Below are 18,647 nucleotides of genomic sequence, written 5' to 3' on the forward strand. Positions count from 1 at the left end.
TCCTTAACAATAAACTCATGTGCTACCATACTCTTATAACCTAGAGCAATAGGAGGCAGAAAATTTTCCTCTTTCTCATAATTCCTGATAGGTATGTTAAAGTGTGCAGCAAGGCGTGAGGCAAAGATGCCTCCGAGGATGGGGCCCTTAGTATGGTTCAGATTTAACCGTTTAGCAACAATAGCGCCTAAACTGAAAGTAGTATCATGAAACAAGGCATGGCGCAAAATAACAATATCAGGGGCACTAAGGTCTCCACAATTCCCGCGACGAATTAAGCATCTACTAGCAAACATTGCGAAGTAACGTAGAACAGGAAAATGTATGCTAGTGATTCTCGCATCGAAAACTTTCGTCGTTTCCCCTACAACAATCATATCAATAAATCTCTCCACATCATTACGATGTGGTTCCTCTATGCTGCCCTCAAAGGGTATCAAACAGACCTGGCAAAAATCATAAAGTGACATCTCCTTATGCTCATCATATAAATAAAATTCCACCGAAGGTGGTGATCTCCTAGCATGGAAATGAAAATTTTGCACAAAGATATTGGTGAGTAAGAGATACTGTTCACGCTGGTCGTGGAGGAAGGCGGTGAGGCCTGCATTGTCAGCCAAATGATAATAATCTTCATGAATCCCAGCTTCTCTCAAGAACTCATCACAAGGCCATTCACATGGCCGATCCTCCGCAGTACGAGGGAGATTATACTTGGGATTCTTGTTCTCTTCACTTTGCTTATCCTTTGAGCTTCGGCTCGATGAGCCCCTCAAAAATCTCTTCATCTTTTTTTTGAAAACTTATGAAATTTTTAGTAACTTAAAAGAAAAGTGAACTAAACTCAACAAGATTGATAGCAAGTACTCCTACAAGTGCCTAGAGGTTATATCATGCATTAAAACTACTTTTGACCACATAAATTTGACATGCAAGCTCAAGAACAAGGTCACCTAAGCATAATTTTTTTGCAATAAATAAAGCACTAGAACAAAAACTAATTGGACCATTGGAGGAGTCACATACCAAAGAACAATCCCCCAAAGCAGTTTTGTGAGAGGAGGTTTGAGCAAGGAGATCGAAAATGGCAGCAAGATGAGCAAGAACTCGGGTTTGAGATGGCTAGTGATTGTTTCTGGAGCAAGACGAAGTGTGTGGGTGCAAGATAAGTGGAGGGGACCCACGGGGGGTCCACGAGGCAGGGGCACGCCAAGGGGGGTGGGCGTGCCCTCCACCCTCGTGGGCATGTTGCTGCTCCCCTTGTTGTGTTCTCAGTGCCTAAAATCCTCAAATATTCTAGAAAAAATCATATATAATTTTCAAGGCATTTGGAGAACTTTTATTTTCAGAGTATTTTTTATTGCATGGATAATTCAGAAAATAGACAAAAAATACTATTGTTACTTTATTTAATATAAATAACAGAAAGTGAAAAGAGGACTGAGGGAGTCCTGGATTAGGGGGTCTCCGGACAGCCGGACTATATCCTTTGGCTGGATTGTTGGACTATGAAGATACAAGATTGAAGACTTCGTCTCGTGTCCGGATGGGACTCTACTTGGCGTGGAAGGCAAGCTAGGCAATACGGATATGTATATCTCCTCCTTTGTAACCGACCTTGTGTAACCCTAGCCCCTCTGGTGTCTATATAAACCGGAGGGTTTTGGTCCGTAGGACAACATACAATCATACCATAGGCTAGCTTCTAGGGTTTATCCTCTCCGATCTCGTGGTAGATCAACTCTTGTAACACCCATATCATCAAGAATAAATCAAGCAGGACGTAGGGTTTTACCTCCATAAAGAGGGCCCGAACCTGGTAAAACATCATGTCCCCTGCCTCCTGTTACCATCCGCCTTAGACGCACAGTTCGGGACACCCTACCCGAGATCGGCCGGTTTTGACACCGACATTGGTGCTTTCATTGAGAGTTCCACTATGCCGTCGCCAGAAGGAAGGATGCCTCGTCTCGTCTTTAAAGATGGTACTACTGTTGGGGGAGCTTTGGCTGTCGGCTAAACTCTCCGGCTAGGCGGATTTATCATGACCGCCTGTTCGGCCGCGCGCCAACGATGACTTCTCGGGTCATCAAAATCAGCCTCCACGTCAAATCGGCACTCGTCGAATAGATGGATCTAATGGAGCTCGGCTCCTTAAACGAGCTCTTGGATCGCATCGCCGCCCTAGGAGTCGCTACAGACTATGATCGGATTGGGCTTAAACCCGATCAAAGGGAGATTAACTCTCCGCCAGTCAGCCATCATATTGAAGTGGTGGAGGAACAACGCGGCGACCTCTCCTCCATATTGAGGACCAACTATGTCCAGATTCCTGAGCTCACGAGCCGGATACCCGTTCGTGGGAGGACAACATCCAATCCCTGAACTTAGAGTCAGGCAACGGGCCAGGATTATCGGGCAACACCCCGAAACGAGAATTTCCAAAATTGGAAATTCCTCGTCCCCTGGATCCCAGATCGGGCAAGGGTTCGGATTCAATTCCACCCACCCACCCGAACATAAGCGACCTTTCCCACATCAGGCAAGAGCCCCAGGAAACAGTACATCACTATTGGGCCAGATTCCTCCTTGCGATGAACAAGGTTAAGGACTGTCGCGAGGAAGACGCAATCTTATTTTTCTGCAATAATTGCACGGACAAGGGAATCCTTAACGCCATAAATCGCCATGAGATATCACGCTTCGCTGACTTGGCGTCCATAGTATGAAAGTACCGTGCGATGGAAAGTGCCTGGAAAACTGAAACAAACTTTTGGGATAATCCGGCCCTAAATACGAACCCAGTCCGAAATAAAAGGGTGCAGTATCAAAAGACACTCGGGTCAACTACCAAAAATCAAAAACCCTCTATAGGGCATGGAACTGTACTGGAGGGATGGCTCAATGGACCCTGTAAAATTCACAGTACAGAGGACGCCATACCAACACATAGCCTTAGAGCATGTTGGATACTCCGGCAGGTGGCTAAAAGCGGTGAGGATCATCTCATCCCAGATGCCGTAGAGCACCATCCCACGGATAGCAATACAGTATTAACAGTCTTTGAGACATTCGCATCAAATAATAGGCGCAAGCGAACACTCCGCAGCATTGCCGAAATCTGCAATGTGGCAGCAATAATTCCATGGAGTGACACGGCTATCACCTTCAATGCCAGTGATGAACCTACATTCCAAATAGCCCGAGCACCAGCTGCACTGGTCCTCAGCCCAATCGTGGACGGCTTTCGACCCACCAAAGTACTCATGGACGGCGGCAGTGGATTAACCCTCATTTATTAGGAAACTCTTCAAAAGATGGAAATAGACTGGAACCGCATTGAGCAAAGTAGCACAACCTTTAGAGGAATCATCCTAGTCGGGAAGCACGCTGTGCTGGGAAAATCACAATAGATGTGGTATTCGGCATGCCGGATAATTACAGGTCCGAAGAAATTACATTCCAAGTGCCCCCGTTCAACAGTGGTTATCACGCTCTTTTAGGATGGGAGGTGTTGTGGAATTAACACGTCAGATGTCCTTAGTGTGAGGACTTAGTCGCGAGGCCAACGCATCTATGTGGTAGCTTGAGAGGGGTTGAGCGGAATCGAGAGACGCAACACAAGACAAGGGTTTAGACAGCTTCGGGCCCCGGGAAACATCGTCTGGTAACAACCCTACATGCTGTTTGAGGTTAGATCTCATTATCATCACGAGGGAGTCGCCGTAAACCGACTCTCCTCTAGTGGTTTCTAGCCCTAGAGATTGTTTCTTGCTTGTCCCCCTTTCAGGAGCCCTGCCCCTCCTTATATATGTTGAAGGGGCGGGTTACATGTGGAGTCCAACTCGGACTTTAACTTAAACTATTTTGACTTCCCTTCCTGGGCTTCTTAACGTCTGCCGGTTTAACATTGTCTGCCGGTTTAACATTGTCTGCCGGTTTAACATTGTCTACCGGTTTAACACCAGCCGGTTTACCGTCTGTCTTAGCCATCTGTCTTGACTCTCTGTCTTAACTCTCCGCCGGTTTACCATCCGCCGGTTTACCAAGTCCTAGCCGGTTTACAACTCCAGCCGGGTCATACCGCGGGGTATATCCCCGACATTAGCCCCCAGTTTAATTTTGATTTATCTATGTTAAACTGATCTTGATTATCCTTAAGTCCTTGTCACTTCCTTCTTCTATAAAATCCGAGTCAATAGACCAGCTTCATAATCAATTTGCTGACATCGGTTTGTCATAGTGAAATATTGTGAAGAATAACTCTTTTGACTCCAGCTCCAAATGCTTAACAAAAAATATTGGCCTTTGAAATACTCATTTGATCTTCAGCCGGTTTAAGAATGTAGAACTTGCCGGTTTGAGAATGTAGAACTATGCCGGTTTAAGACTTGAACTTGCCGGTTTATCATTGCCGGTTTACAAATATTGATGGCACCAGGTCATAATTGTAGTTAACATGAAGCTTGAAAATATACCTCTTATATGCCTATCACTTGTAGCCCCCAAGTCTTTAGAAGGTAGCATAGCAACAGCTTAAGACTTGCTTCAATATGAATATCACAATCTTGAAGAAATCCAGGTTGTTCATCAATCACTAGTCAGAATTGAGTATTCTACATATGTAGCCCCCAAGTGTCGGGTTGTCATGCTTGCAGCAACTTGGGACTTGAAATTGCCTTATTCTCATAAAAACTTCAACCAGTGTAGCCCCCAAGGGCCGGGTCATTATGCAATAATGAGCAGGGACTTTGTAAATATAATCTTGTAAACTTTGATCATCAACGTGTAGCCCCCAAGGGTCGGCTCAGTAAGATAATATTGAGCTGGGACTTTGATATATTCTTCAATGAAAATAACATTATATGATGTAACCCCCATCATGGGGCTTGAATTCACGTCCACAAGGTTAAGAGCCTTGTGCTTTACCAACTGAGCAGTGGACCCTTCAATGTAATGGATAAAAAGCTTTGTACCTTAAATTGTTGATAGAGGCAATTGGTAGCCCCCAAGGGCCGGCTCATTACCATGTGATGAGTCGGGTCTTCAATAAGTTGAGCAAAAAAATGACTTTGCATTAGCCCCCAAGTGTCATGGTGCATGCTTGCAGCGACATGAGACTTGTGTATTTAATGTAATTTCAACTAAAATAATGTATCCCCCAAGTGCCGGGTCGTAAGCCTGTAGCAACTCTGGACTATTCCTTCAATTGTAGAATAAATCATATCTATTGATAATATGAAATCCATTTGCGCTAAAGCGACTTTGAAAACCTTAATCATAATACTGGTTATTAATAACCATAATAAAAATCCAACCATGTTGGATATTTGAATAATATACCCAATGATTTACAAGCGCATAATTCCAATGGTGCAATGCAAATATATAATGGCGACTTATAGTCCAAAGCCAGGTCGGGTCAATAAACACCGGATTATAAGTGATTATGTACTGACAACTTGTAGTTGAAAGTCGAGCCGGGTTAAAGAACACCGGGTTAATTTGATGACTGATAGTCATGCCGAGTCAATAGACATCGGTTCAACATAAAATTTATCAAAAGAGAAAAATCTTGACAAAGGCAAATAAAACCGTGTAGTCGAGGCTTTTCAAGGGCTGCCAGGCCCAAATTCGAGGCTTTTCATGGGCTGCCAGGCCGCTGAGTTAAACCATTTGACAAAGCCTTTTAAGATGGGCCTCCAACTAACCAATCGTCGTTTTAACTTTGACAAGTTCAGGGTCTCAATGAGAGTAACTGTCAAACGTTCGGCGGGTCATGCCAGGATTACGTGGATAGGAGTGGCTTACTTGATGAAGGCAGGTTAACCCGGGGTTTTAGGTGAATACACCAGGCTTCCAAGCCATGGGTCGATACCCAATTACAAGGGTCCTTTCAAGCTCTTTGTTACTTTACACAAAGAGCCCCCAAGTAACTTTGTGAGCTGTGCTCAATGGGTGCCTATGTATGAGCTGTGCATAGCAACAATACTCTCTTTGGCCCCTTGGGTGTGAAGCTCCCGAACTTTGTTGTGGCGTGATAGCCGGATTAATGGACAGAACTTCCGCTTTGTCAGCTGAAGCCCTCATGTAATCAATAATATGATAAGCCAATAAGGCGGGATACCCATTGAGGGAGTCCTGGATTAGGGGGTGTTCGAATAGCCGGACTATACCTTCAGCCAGACTCCTGGACTATGAAGATACAAGATTGAAGACTTCGTACCGTGTCCGGAAGGGACTTTCCTTGGCGTGGAAGGCAAGCTTGGCAATACGGATATGTAGATCTCCTACCATTGTAACCGACTTTGTGTAACCCTAACCCTCTCCAGTGTCTAGATAAACCGGAGGGTTTTAGTCCGTAGGACAATATACACATCAACAATCATACCATAGGCTAGCTTCTAGGGTTTAGCCTCTCTGATCTCGTGGTAGATCTACTCTTGTACTACCCATATCATCAATATTAATCAAGCAGGACGTAGGGTTTTACCTCCATCGAGAGGGCCCGAACCTGGGTAAAACTTCGTGTCCCTTGCCTCCTGTTACCATCCGGCCTAGACGCACAGTTCGGGACCCCCTACCCGAGATCCGTCGGTTTTGACACCGACACCCATGTTTGAACCGTACATCATGGCAACAGGTCCTCTTCGGCAACTTTTAACTTTTTGCAAGAGATACATTTTCTTGAACCGGGATTTTAAACCGGATATTGAGAGCTTCAAAGCTTTATGGGAGACATCTTTCCCTTGAACCGGATTTTAAACCAAAATCCTCATTTTTAGCCGGAAATTTTCTGACGGCCTTTAAACTCGAACTTGCAAGAAGTTAATTCCTTTTTGAACCGGAAATTTTTAAACCGGATTTGAGAGCTTCAAAGCTTGGGAGATAAATTTCCCTTGAACCGTATTTTAAACTAGAACCTTTATTTTGAACCGACAATTTTCTGATGGCCTTTGAACTGGCAATATTTACTGAGCCATGGCATCATAGCCCCCGAGTCTCAAGGGGACTCAAGGAGTTGTCATGAGATTCTCCACAATTGACCATGATATGGACTGGTTTGAATCCTGCATAGGAGAACTTGCAAACCGGAGTAATTGCTCTTTTTTAAAACAAAAATATGTAATATAGAGATATATTGGATGGATTTCACCTGATATGCCGGGCTAGTGATTATCCATCGCAGAGTTTGAAGGAAATATGCCCTAGAGGCAATAATAAAGTTATTATTTATTTCCTTATTTCATGATAAATGTTTATTATTCATGCTAGAATTGTATTAACCGGAAACATAATACATGTGTGAATACATAGACAAACAGAGTGTCACTAGTATGCCTATACTTGACTAGCTCGTTAATCAAAGATGGTTATGTTTCCTAACCATGGACAAAGAGTTGTTATTTGATTAACGGGATCACATCATTAGGTGAATGATCTGATTGACATGACCCATTCCATTAGCTTAGCACCCGATCGTTTAGTATGTTGCTATTGCTTTCTTCATGACTTATACATGTTCCTATGACAATGAGATTATGCAACTCCCGTTTGCCGGAGGAACACTTTGTGTGCTACCAAACGTCACAATGTAACTGGGTGATTATAAAGGAGCTCTATAGGTGTCTCCAAAGGTACATGTTGGGTTGGCGTATTTCGAGATTAGGATTTGTCACTCCGTTTGTCGGAGAGGTATCTCTGGGCCCTCTCGGTAATGCACATCACATAAGCCTTGCAAGCATTGCAACTAATGAGTTAGTTGCGAGATGATGTATTACGGAACGAGTAAAGATACTTGTCGGTAACGAGATTGAACTAGGTATTGAGATACGGACGATCAAATCTCGGGCAAGTAACATACCGATGACAAAGGGAACAATGTATATTGTTATGCGGTCTGACCGATAAAGATCTTCGTAGAATATGTGGGAGCCAATATGAGCATCCAGGTTCCGCTATTGGTTATTGACCGGAGACGTGTCTCGGTCATGTCTACATTGTTCTCGAACCCGTAGGGTCCGCACGCTTAAGGTTTCGATGACAGTTATATTATGAGTTTATGAGTTTTGATGTATCGAAGGAGTTCGGAGTCCCGGATGAGATCGGGGACATGACGAGGAGTCTCGAGATGGTCGAGACGTAAAGATCGATATATTGGACGACTATATTCGGACATCGGAAAGGTTCCGAGTGGTTCGGGTATTTTTCGGAGTACCGGGAGTTACGGGAATACGGGAGGAGAAGTATTGGGCCTTATTGGGCCATACGGGGAAGAGAGAGGGGCTGCCTAGGGCAGCCCCCCCCCCAAGGCCTAGTCCAAATTGGACTAGGGGGAGGGGCTGCGCCCCCCCCTTCCTTCCCCTTCCTTGTCTCCTACTCCTACTACATGGAAGGACTCCTAGTTGGACTAGGAAAAGGGAAATCCTACTCCCGGTGGGAGTAGGACTCCCCTAGGGCGCGCCATAGAGAGGGCCGGCCCTCCCCTCCTCCACTCCTTTATATACGGGGGCAGGGGGCACCCCATAGATACACAAGTTGATCTTCGTGACCGTTCCTTAGCCGTGTGCGGTGCCCCCCTCCACCATATTCCACCTCGGTCATATTGTAGCAGTGCTTAGGCGAATCCCTGCGACGGTTGAACATCAAGATCGTCACCACACCGTCGTGCTGACGGAACTCCTCCCCGAAGCTTTGCTGGATCGGAGCCCGGGGAGCGTCATCGAGCTGAACGTGTGCCAAGAACTCGGAGGTGCCGGAGTAACGGTGCTTGGATCGGTTGGACCGGGAAGACATACGACTACTTCCTCTATGTTGCGTCAACGCTTCCGCTTCGGTCTACGAGGGTACGTAGACAACACTCTCCCCTCTCGTTGCTATGCATCACCATGATCTTGCGTGTGCGTAGGAATTTTTTTGAAATTACTACGTTTCCCAACAGTGGCATCCGAGCCTAGGTTTTATGGTTTGATGTTATATGCACGAGTAGAACACAAGTGAGTTGTGGGCGATATAAGTCATACTGCTTACCAGCATGTCATACTTTGGTTCGGCGGTATTGTTGGATGAAGCGGCCCGGACCGACATTACGCGTACGCTTACGCGAGACTGGTTCTACCGCCGTGCTTTGCACACAGGTGGCTGGCGGGTGTCAGTTTCTCCAACTTTAGTTGAACCGAGTGTGGCTACGCCCGGTCCTTGCGAAGGTTAAAACAGCACCAACTTGACAAACTATCGTTGTGGTTTTGATGCGTAGGTAAGATTGGTTCTTGCTTAAGCCCGTAGCAGCCACGTAAAACTTGCAACAACAAAGTAGAGGACGTCTAACTTGTTTTTGCAGGGCATGTTGTGATGTGATATGGTCAAAACGTGATGAGATATAAGTTTTTGTATGAGATGATCATGTTTTGTTAAAGTTATCGGCAACTGGCAGAAGCCTTATGGTTGTCTCTTTATTGCATAAGATGCAAGCGCCAAATAATTGCTTTACTTTATCGCTATGCGATAGCAATAGTTGGCGAGATGACCATGTGACGACACATTGATATAGATCAAGATGATGGAGATCATGGTGACATGCCGGTGACGATGGAAATCATGACGATGCTTTGGAGATGGAGATCAAAGGCACAAGATGATGATGGCCATATCATGTCACATATTTTGATTGCATGTGATGTTTATCTTTTATGCATCTTATCTTGCTTTGATTGACGGTAGCATTATAAGATGATTCCTCACTAAATTTCAAGATAAAAGTGTTCTCCCTGAGTATGCACCGTTGCCAAAGTTCGTCATGCCCAGACACCACGTGATGATCGGGTGTGATAAGCTCTACATCCATCTACAATGGGTGCAAGCCAGTTTTGCACACGCAGAATACTCAGGTTAAACTTGACGAGCCTAGCATATGCAGATATGGCCTCGGAACACTGAGACCGAAAGGTCGAGCGTGAATCATATAGTAGATATGATCAACATAGTGATGTTCACCATTGAAAGCTACTCCATTTCACGTGATGATCGGTTATGGTTTAGTTGATTTGGATCACGTGATCACTTAGAGGATTAGAGGGATGTCTATCTAAGTGGGAGTTCTTAAGTAATATGATTAATTGAACTTAAATTTATCATGAACTTAGTCTTGGTAGTATTAGCATATCTATGTTGTGGATCAATAGCTCGCGTTGTTGCTTTCATATGTTTATTTTGATATGTTCCTAGAGAAAAATTGTGTTGAAAGATGTTAGTAGCAATGATGCGGATTGGATCCGTGATCTGAGGTTTATCCTCATTGCTACACAGAAGAATTATGTCCTTGATGCACCGCTAGGTGACAGACCTATTGCAGGAGCAGATGCAGACGTTATGAATGTTTGGCTAGCTCAATATGATGACTACTTGATAGTTAAGTGCACCATGCTTAACGGCTTAGAATCGGGACTTCAAAGACGTCTTGAACGTCATGGACCATATGAGATGTTCCAGGAGTTGAAGTTAATATTTCAAGAAATACCCGAGTTGAGAGAGATGAAGTCGCCAACAAGTTCTATAGCTAAAAGTTGGAGGAGAATCGCTCAACTAGTGAGCATGTGCTCAGATTGTCTGGGTACTACAATCAATTGAATCAAGTGGGAGTTAATCTTCCAGATAAAATAGTGATTGACAGAATTCTCTAGTCACCATCACCAAGTTAGTAGAACTTCGTGATGAACTATAATATGCAAGGGATAACGGAAACAATTCCCAAGCTCTTCGTGATGCTAAAATCGACGAAGGTAGAAATCAAGAAAAACATCAAGTGTTGATGGTTAACAAGACCACTAGTTTCAAGAAAAGGGCAAAGGGAAGAAGGGGAACTTCAAGAAGAACAGCAAGCAAGTTCCTGCTCAAGTGAAGAAGCCCAAGTCTGGTCCTAAGCCTGAGACTAAGTGCTTCTACTGCAAAGGGACTGGTCAATGGAAGCAGAACTGCCCCAAGTATTTGGCAGATAAGAAGGATGGCAAAGTGAACATAAGTATATTTGATATACATGTTATTGATGTATGCTTTACTAGTGTTTATAGCAACCCCTCAGTATTTGATACTAGTTCAGTTGCTAAGATTAGTAACTCGAAACGGGAGTTGCAGAATAAACAGAGACTAGTTAAGGGTGAAGTGACGATGTGTGTTAGAAGTGGTTCCAAGATTGATATGATCATCATCGCACACTCCCTATACTTTCGGGATTAGTGTTGAACCTAAATAAGTGTTATTTGGCGTTTGCGTTGAGCATGAATATAATTTGATCATGTTTATTGCAATACGGTTATTCATTTAAGTTAGAGAACAATTGTTGTTCTGTTTACATGAATAAAACCTTATATGGTTACACACCCAATGAAAATGGTTCGTTGGATCTCGATCATAGTGATACACATATTCATAATATTGAAACCAAAAGATGCAAAGTTAATAATGATAGTGCAACTTATTTGTGGCACTGCCGTTTAAGTCATATTGGTGTAAAGCGCATGAAGAAACTCCATGCTGATGGGCTTTTGGAATCACTTGATGCTTGCGAACCATGCCTTATGGGCAAGATGACTAAAACGCCATTCTCCGGAACAATGAAGCAAGCAACAGATTTGTTGGAAATCATACATACTGATGTATGTGGTCCGATGAATATTAAGGCTTGCAGCAGGTATCATTATTTTCTGACCTTCACAGATGATTTGAGCAGATATGGGGATATCTACTTGATGAAACATAAGTCTGAAACATTTGAACAGTTCAAAGAATTTCAGAGTGAAGTGGAAAATCATCGTGACAAGAAAATAAAAGTTTCTACGATATGATCGCAGAGGTAAAATATTTGAGCTACGAGTTTAGCCTTCAATTAAAACAATGTGAAATAGTTTCACTACTCACGCCACCTGGAACACCATAGTGTAATGGTGTGTCCGAACGTCATAACCGTACTTTATTAGATATAGTGCGATCTATGATGTCTCTTACCGATCTACCACTATCGTTTTGGGGTTATGCATTAGAGACAGTTGCACTCACGTTAAATAGGGCACCATCTAAATCCGTTGAACGACACCGTGTGAACTATGGTTTGGCAAGAAACCTAAGCTGTTGTTTCTTAAAGTTTGGAGTTGCGATGCTTATGTGAAAAAGTTTCATCTCGATAAGCTCAAACTCAAATCGGAGAAATATGTCTTCATAGGATACCCAAAGGAGATAGTTGGGTACACCTTCTATCACAGATCCGAAGGCAAGACATTCGTTGCTAAGAATGGATCCTTTCTAGAGAAGGAGCTTCTCTCGAAAGAAGTGAGTGGGAGGAAAGTAGAAAACTTGATAAGGTAATTGTACCTTCTCCCTTATTGGAAAATAGTTCATCACAGAAATCTATTCCTGTGACTACTACACCAATTAGTGAGGAAGCTAATGATGATGATCATGTAACTTCAGATCAAGTTACTACCGAATCTCGTAGGTAAACCAGAGTGAGATCCGCACCAGAGTGGTACGGTAATCCTATTCTGGAGGTCATGTTACTTGATCATGACGAACCTACGAACTATGAGGAAGCGATGATGAGCCCAGATTCCGATAAATGGCTTGAGGCCATGAAATCTGAGATAGGATCCATGTATGAGAACAAAGTGTGGACTTTGGTGGACTTGCCCGAGGATCGGCAAGCCATTGATAATAAATGGATCTTCAAGAGGAAGACGGACACGGATAGTAGTGTTACTATCTACAAAGCTAGAATTGTCGCAAAAGGTTTTCGACAAGTTCAAGGTGTTGACTACGATGAGAGTTTCTCACTCGTATCTATGCTTAAGTCTGTCCGAATCATGTTAGCAATTGCCGCATTTTATGAAATCTGGCAAATGGATAAACAAAACTGCATTCCTTAATGGATTTATTAAAGAAGAGTTGTATATGATGCAACAAGATGGTTTTGTCAATCCTAAAGGTGCTAACAAAATATGCAAGCTCCAGCGATCCATTTATGGACTGGTGCAAGCATCTCGGAGTTGGAATATATGCTTTGATAAGTTGATCAAAGCATATAGTTTTATACAGACTTGCGGTGAAGCTTGTATTTACAAGAAAGTGAGTGGGAGCACTACAACATTTCTGATAAGTATAACATATTGTTGATCGGAAATAATGTAGAATTATTCTGCAAAGCATAAAGGAGTGTTTGAAAGGAGTTTTTCAAAGAAAGACCTCGGTGAAGCTTCTTACATATTGAGTATCAAGATCTATAGAGATAGATCAAGACGCTTGATAAGTTTTTTCAATGAGTACATACCTTGACAAGATTATGAAGTAGTTCAAAATGGAACAGTCAAAGAAAAAGTTTCTTGCCTGTGTTACAAGGTGTGAAATTGAGTAAGACTCAAAGCCCGACCACGGCAGAAGATAGAAAGAGAATGAAAGTCATTCCCTATGCCTCAGCCATAGGTTCTATAAAGTATGCCATGCTGTGTACCAGATCTATTGTATACCCTACACTGTGATAAACAAGGGAGTACAATAGTGATCTAAGAGTAGATCACTGGACAGCGGTCAAAATTATCCTTAGTGGAATAAGGAAATATTTCTCAATTATGGAGGTGGCAAAAGGTTCGTCGTAAAAAGTTACGCCGATGCAAGTTTTGACACAAATCTGGATGACTCTAAGTCTCGATCTAGATACATATTGAAAGTGGGAGCAATTAGCTAGAGTAGCTCCGTGCAGAGCATTGTAGACATAGAATTTGCAAAATACTTACGGATCTGAATGTGACAGACCCGTTGACTAAGATTATCTCACAAGCAAAACATGATCACACCTTAGTACTTTTTGGGTGTTAATCACATAAACGATGTGAACTAGATTACTGACTCTAGTAAACCCTTTGAGTATTGGTCACATAACGATGTGAAGTATGGGTGTTAATCACATGGTGATGTGAACTATTGATGTTAAATCACATGGCGATGTGATCTAGATTATTGACTCTAGTGCAAGTGGGAGACTGAAGGAAATATGCCCTAGAGGCAATAATAAAGTTATTATTTATTTCCTTATTTCATGATAAATGTTTATTATTCATGCTAGAATTGTATTAACCGGAAACATAATACATGTGTGAATACATAGACAAACAGAGTGTCACTAGTATGCCTCTACTTGACTAGATCGTTAATCAAAGATGGTTATGTTTCCTAACCATGGACAAAGAGTTGTTATTTGATTAACGGGATCACATCATTAGGTGAATGATCTGATTGACATGACTCATTCCATTAGCTTAGCACCCGATCGTTTAGTATGTTGCTATTGCTTTCTTCATGACTTATACACGTTCCTATGACTATGAGATTATGCAACTCCGGTTTGCCGGAGGAACACTTTGTGTGCTACCAAATGTCACAACGTAACTGGGTGATTATAAAGGAGCTCTACAGGTGTCTCCAAAGGTACATGTTGGGTTGGCGTATTTCGAGATTAGGATTTGTCACTCCGTTTGTCGGAGAGGTATCTCTGGGCCCTCTCGGTAATGCACATCACATAAGCCTTGCAAGCATTGCAACTAATGAGTTAGTTGCGAGATGATGTATTACGGAACGAGTAAAGAGACTTGCCGGTAACGAGATTGAACTAGGTATTGAGATACCGACGATCAAATCTCGGGCAAGTAACATACCGATGACAAAGGGAACAACGTATATTGTTATGCGGTCTGACCGATAAAGATCTTCGTAGAATATATGAGAGCCAATATGAGCATCCAGGTTCTGCTATTGGTTATTGACCGGAGACGTGCCTCGGTCATGTCTACATTGTTCTCGAACCCGTAGGGTCTGCACGCTTAAGGTTTCGATGACAGTTATATTATGAGTTTATGAGTTTTGATGTATCGAAGGAATTCGGAGTCCCGGATGAGATCGGGGACATGACGAGGAGTCTCGAAATGGTCGAGACGTAAAGATCGATATATTGGACGACTATATTCGGACATCGGAAAGGTTCCAAGTGGTTCGGGTATTTTTCGCAGTACCGGGGAGTTACGGGAATACGGGAGGAGAACTATTGGGCCATACGGGAAAGAGAGAGGGGCTGCCTAGGGCAGGCCGCGCGCCTCCCCCCCCCATGGCCTAGTCGGAATTGGACTAGGGGGAGGGGCTGCGCCCCCTCCTTCCTTCCCTTCTCCCTTCCCCTTCCTTGTCTCCTACTCCTACTACATGGAAGGACTCCTAGTTGGACTAGGAAAAGGGAAATCCTACTCCCGGTGGGAGTAGGACTCCCCTAGGGCGCGCCATAGAGAGGGCCGGCCCTCCCCTCCTCCACTCCTTTATATACGGGGGCAGGGGGCACCCCATAGATACACAAGTTGATCTTCGTGATCGTTCCTTAGCCGTGTGCGGTGCCCCCCTCCACCATATTCCACCTCGGTCATATTGTAGCAGTGCTTAGGCGAAGCCCTGCGACGGTTGAACATCAAGATCGTCACCACGCCATCGTGCTGACGGAACTCCTCCCCGAAGCTTTGCTGAATCGGAGCCCGGGGAGCGTCATCGAGCTGAACGTGTGCCAAGAACTCGGAGGTGCCGGAGTAACGGTGCTTGGATCGGTTGGACCGGGAAGACGTACGACTACTTCCTCTACGTTGCGTCAACGCTTCCGCTTCGGTCTACGAGGGTACGTAGACAACACTCTCCCCTCTCGTTGCTATGCATCACCATGATTTTGCGTGTGCGTAGGAATTTTTTTGAAATTACTACGTTTCCCAACAGAGTTGATGATCACCATGGTGAAGCTAACATCAATCACGGGTGAGCCGGCCGTGGCAGTATGAGTCAGCGAGGACGGGCGAGTCAATCGCAAGCGCAGATGGGCGAATCAACCACGTCATGTTGATGTGGCAGGAGCGGCGACTTGCACACATATTCATCGAGCAGCACGACATGGATAAGCGCTAGTGCAAACATAATGTATGACACATGCCCCTTTGCAACACCTTTGTAATGAATAGTGGTTCTGCGAGAGAAATACCTCCAACCCAAAGTAATTACTTTTAAAATGAATATATACTAAAATATAGATAAGGCAGAAAGCACCTGGTATTTTTGTGGGACGAACGTAGACTGAGCAAATAGTCTTTTGTTCCCCGCTGGTGTCCATGCCCATAGATTTATTCCGGGTGGATGTAATAGTTGTACTGACATCGGGCTAGTATCGATAGTAATTTGTCCAAGCGATGCCTTCTGGATAGTATCAAGTGTTACCTTAGAACCAGTCCAACCAATGGATTTTCTCAGTAATTCTCTTCCAGCTCCGTTGGTCAGTCAACACGCAAGCAGGCCATATTTAGAGATAACCACATTCAGAGATTGCCACTCAAGCAACTCAAAGGAAAAAAAGGAGCGCGGCCGTGTAAGTAAACAGGGTCGGCTCGTGGTGATTTTGCCGCACCGGGGCGACTTGGAGTCGCGAAACGCAGCAGAAGCCGAGGTTGGCAACACAGCGCTCCACCCGGCGGCTTAATCACGCGGCAGGGCCGGCTCAGCACTGCCATAGCCTGTGTTGCAGGGATACGTCACATAAGTTCCGTATCGGTGCAGGATACTGCACTAGGACGGGGATACGTCCGGATACGCGTGGGATACCCGTATCCCTACGTATCACGTTTTTGCGAATTAAAATAAAGAGAAAAAAATAGGGATACGACTGGGACACGCGGGGATACACCACGGATACGTTAGGCCTGTTACCACTCGATCTCCAGCCCATCAAAAAAGGCCTACTCGCGATGGGTAAATAAACCTAATCGCTGGAGTCCATCCTGCCGTCACCTGCAGTTGCCAAATCGTGAGGGTTCGAGCCGCATCTCCAGACTCCCTTCCGCCGCCGGCGCCGGCGGCACCTCGCAGCTCGCTGCCTGCCTCCGTCCTCCAACTCCAAGTCGGCAAGTCTTCCCCATCCTTAGTCTGTACGCAAGTAAGCTACTAAGTTTCAATCCATTGCTTCAAGTTTTCTGTTCTTAAGCATGGTATGGATTAGGATTTAGGGGAGAACGAAGTGCATCTATTTATCTATTTTTCCAATGTTAGGGAATGACGTGTAGGTTTGTGATGGCGATTTCCCAGGGAGTTATTCAGATCACCCTGAATGAAAAAGATCAGGTTACTTCATAAACATCAATTTTCTCATCCTCTAAAAATTTGTGTTTTGTTGCTTTTTTTATGCATTCATACATATACTCGCCGTATCCCCGTATGCCTATTTCCAGAGAATGCCGTTTTCCCGTATCGCCGTATCCGTATCTCTGTACTCTTATCTCCGTACCATGTAACATAGGAGGCCGCGGATGCAGCCGTTGAGGCGGACGGTATGGCGACCGCGGCGACGGAGAAGGTCGGCGAATCTGAGGCGCGAATCGGCGACGAAGTCCGGGTCGTCGCTGGCTCTAGTTCCAGGTCGTATTTTGACTGTGCGGTTTCTTTAGCAATTGTATCCACGTGAATTGCCTTGATGTGTCTGCTGCGGTCAACAGAACTTGCTAGCATCGACGTTGGCGGCTTGAAGTCAATTCGGAGGCAACAACTCAAGGTTTTAGGCGAACCCCGACGACGATGATGCTGCTGCAGCGATTTGGTTGACGCAAGGCCCACTTTAATCGGCCTACTGTAGAAAGCGGGATTATACAGGGGCAGTTTGGCGCTCACACCGCAGCAGTGGCGAGGCGGAGTTGGGGCCGTGACCTTTCTTGACGAATCCAAATCCAGGTCTCCCTCGTGGCGCTTGTCGTATTCTTAGAGGAAAAAAAAAATTAAGCCTCGAATCCGGGTCTCCCTCGTGATGGTGAAGACAGGCGACTCGGCAGCGGCGGTCAAGGCGACCTGGCGCATCAAATTAACCTGAGGCCAGAGACATGCAGCTAGCATCTTCTTCCGGGTCGTCGTTAGATTTTCAGCAAAAAAAATCTTAAACCGCCCTCATGATCTTTCTTCTCATGGTGCAGTTGGCTAGTCTGAACATGGTCTTCTTCTTTTTTTATTCACATCAACTCGCATCTTGAAGCTGGTGCAAACAGAACACCTTTCAGCTAGTCCATCATGATGACCAGGTTTGCTAGAGCAAACAAATCGGCTATTGATCTCGGGATTTGAAGCAAACAACTACGGTTTGATGGATGTGAGCATATCTCTTCCTTTGATCTAACGTGGAGGCAACTCACAATTGACAACTTGGATTTGGCAGCGGCGGCAGACCACACCGTAACCCTAATTTCTCTTTTTTGACTTGAATCTTCTGGATTGTAAAATCTAAACCAGTAACCACAAGGCTAAGTCTTTCTTATCCGAAGAATTGTAAACTCCTCGATCCCTGAGAGAGATCCCTTCAAAAACTCAACATCACTGTGCGCAGGCCCCACAGTGGGCGCTATTTGTCGTGGAATTAACACGTCAAATGTCCTTAGTGTGAGGACTTAGTCGCGAGGCCAACGCATCTATGTGGTAACTTGAGAGGGGTTGAGCGGAATCGAGAGACACAACACAAGACAAGGGTTTAGACAGCTTCGGGCCCCGAGAAACATCGTCTGGTAACAACCCTATATGCTGTTTGAGGTTAGATCTCATTATCATCACAAGAG

General features: G+C 44.5%; 1 long non-coding RNA gene across 1 annotated transcript; it reads left to right on the forward strand.

The window, feature by feature from the left end:
* The first annotated feature begins 16,583 nt into the window (after positions 1-16,583).
* LOC125556298 lies at positions 16,584-18,408 on the forward strand. Its single transcript, XR_007305052.1, has 3 exons — positions 16,584-16,990; positions 17,104-17,175; positions 17,351-18,408. It is a non-coding gene; the product is annotated as an uncharacterized LOC125556298 (long non-coding RNA).
* Positions 18,409-18,647: the final 239 nt, after the last annotated feature.

This window comes from Triticum urartu, chromosome 5 (genome assembly GCF_003073215.2).
Source record: "Triticum urartu cultivar G1812 chromosome 5, Tu2.1, whole genome shotgun sequence".
Classification (NCBI taxonomy): Eukaryota; Viridiplantae; Streptophyta; class Magnoliopsida; order Poales; family Poaceae; genus Triticum; species Triticum urartu.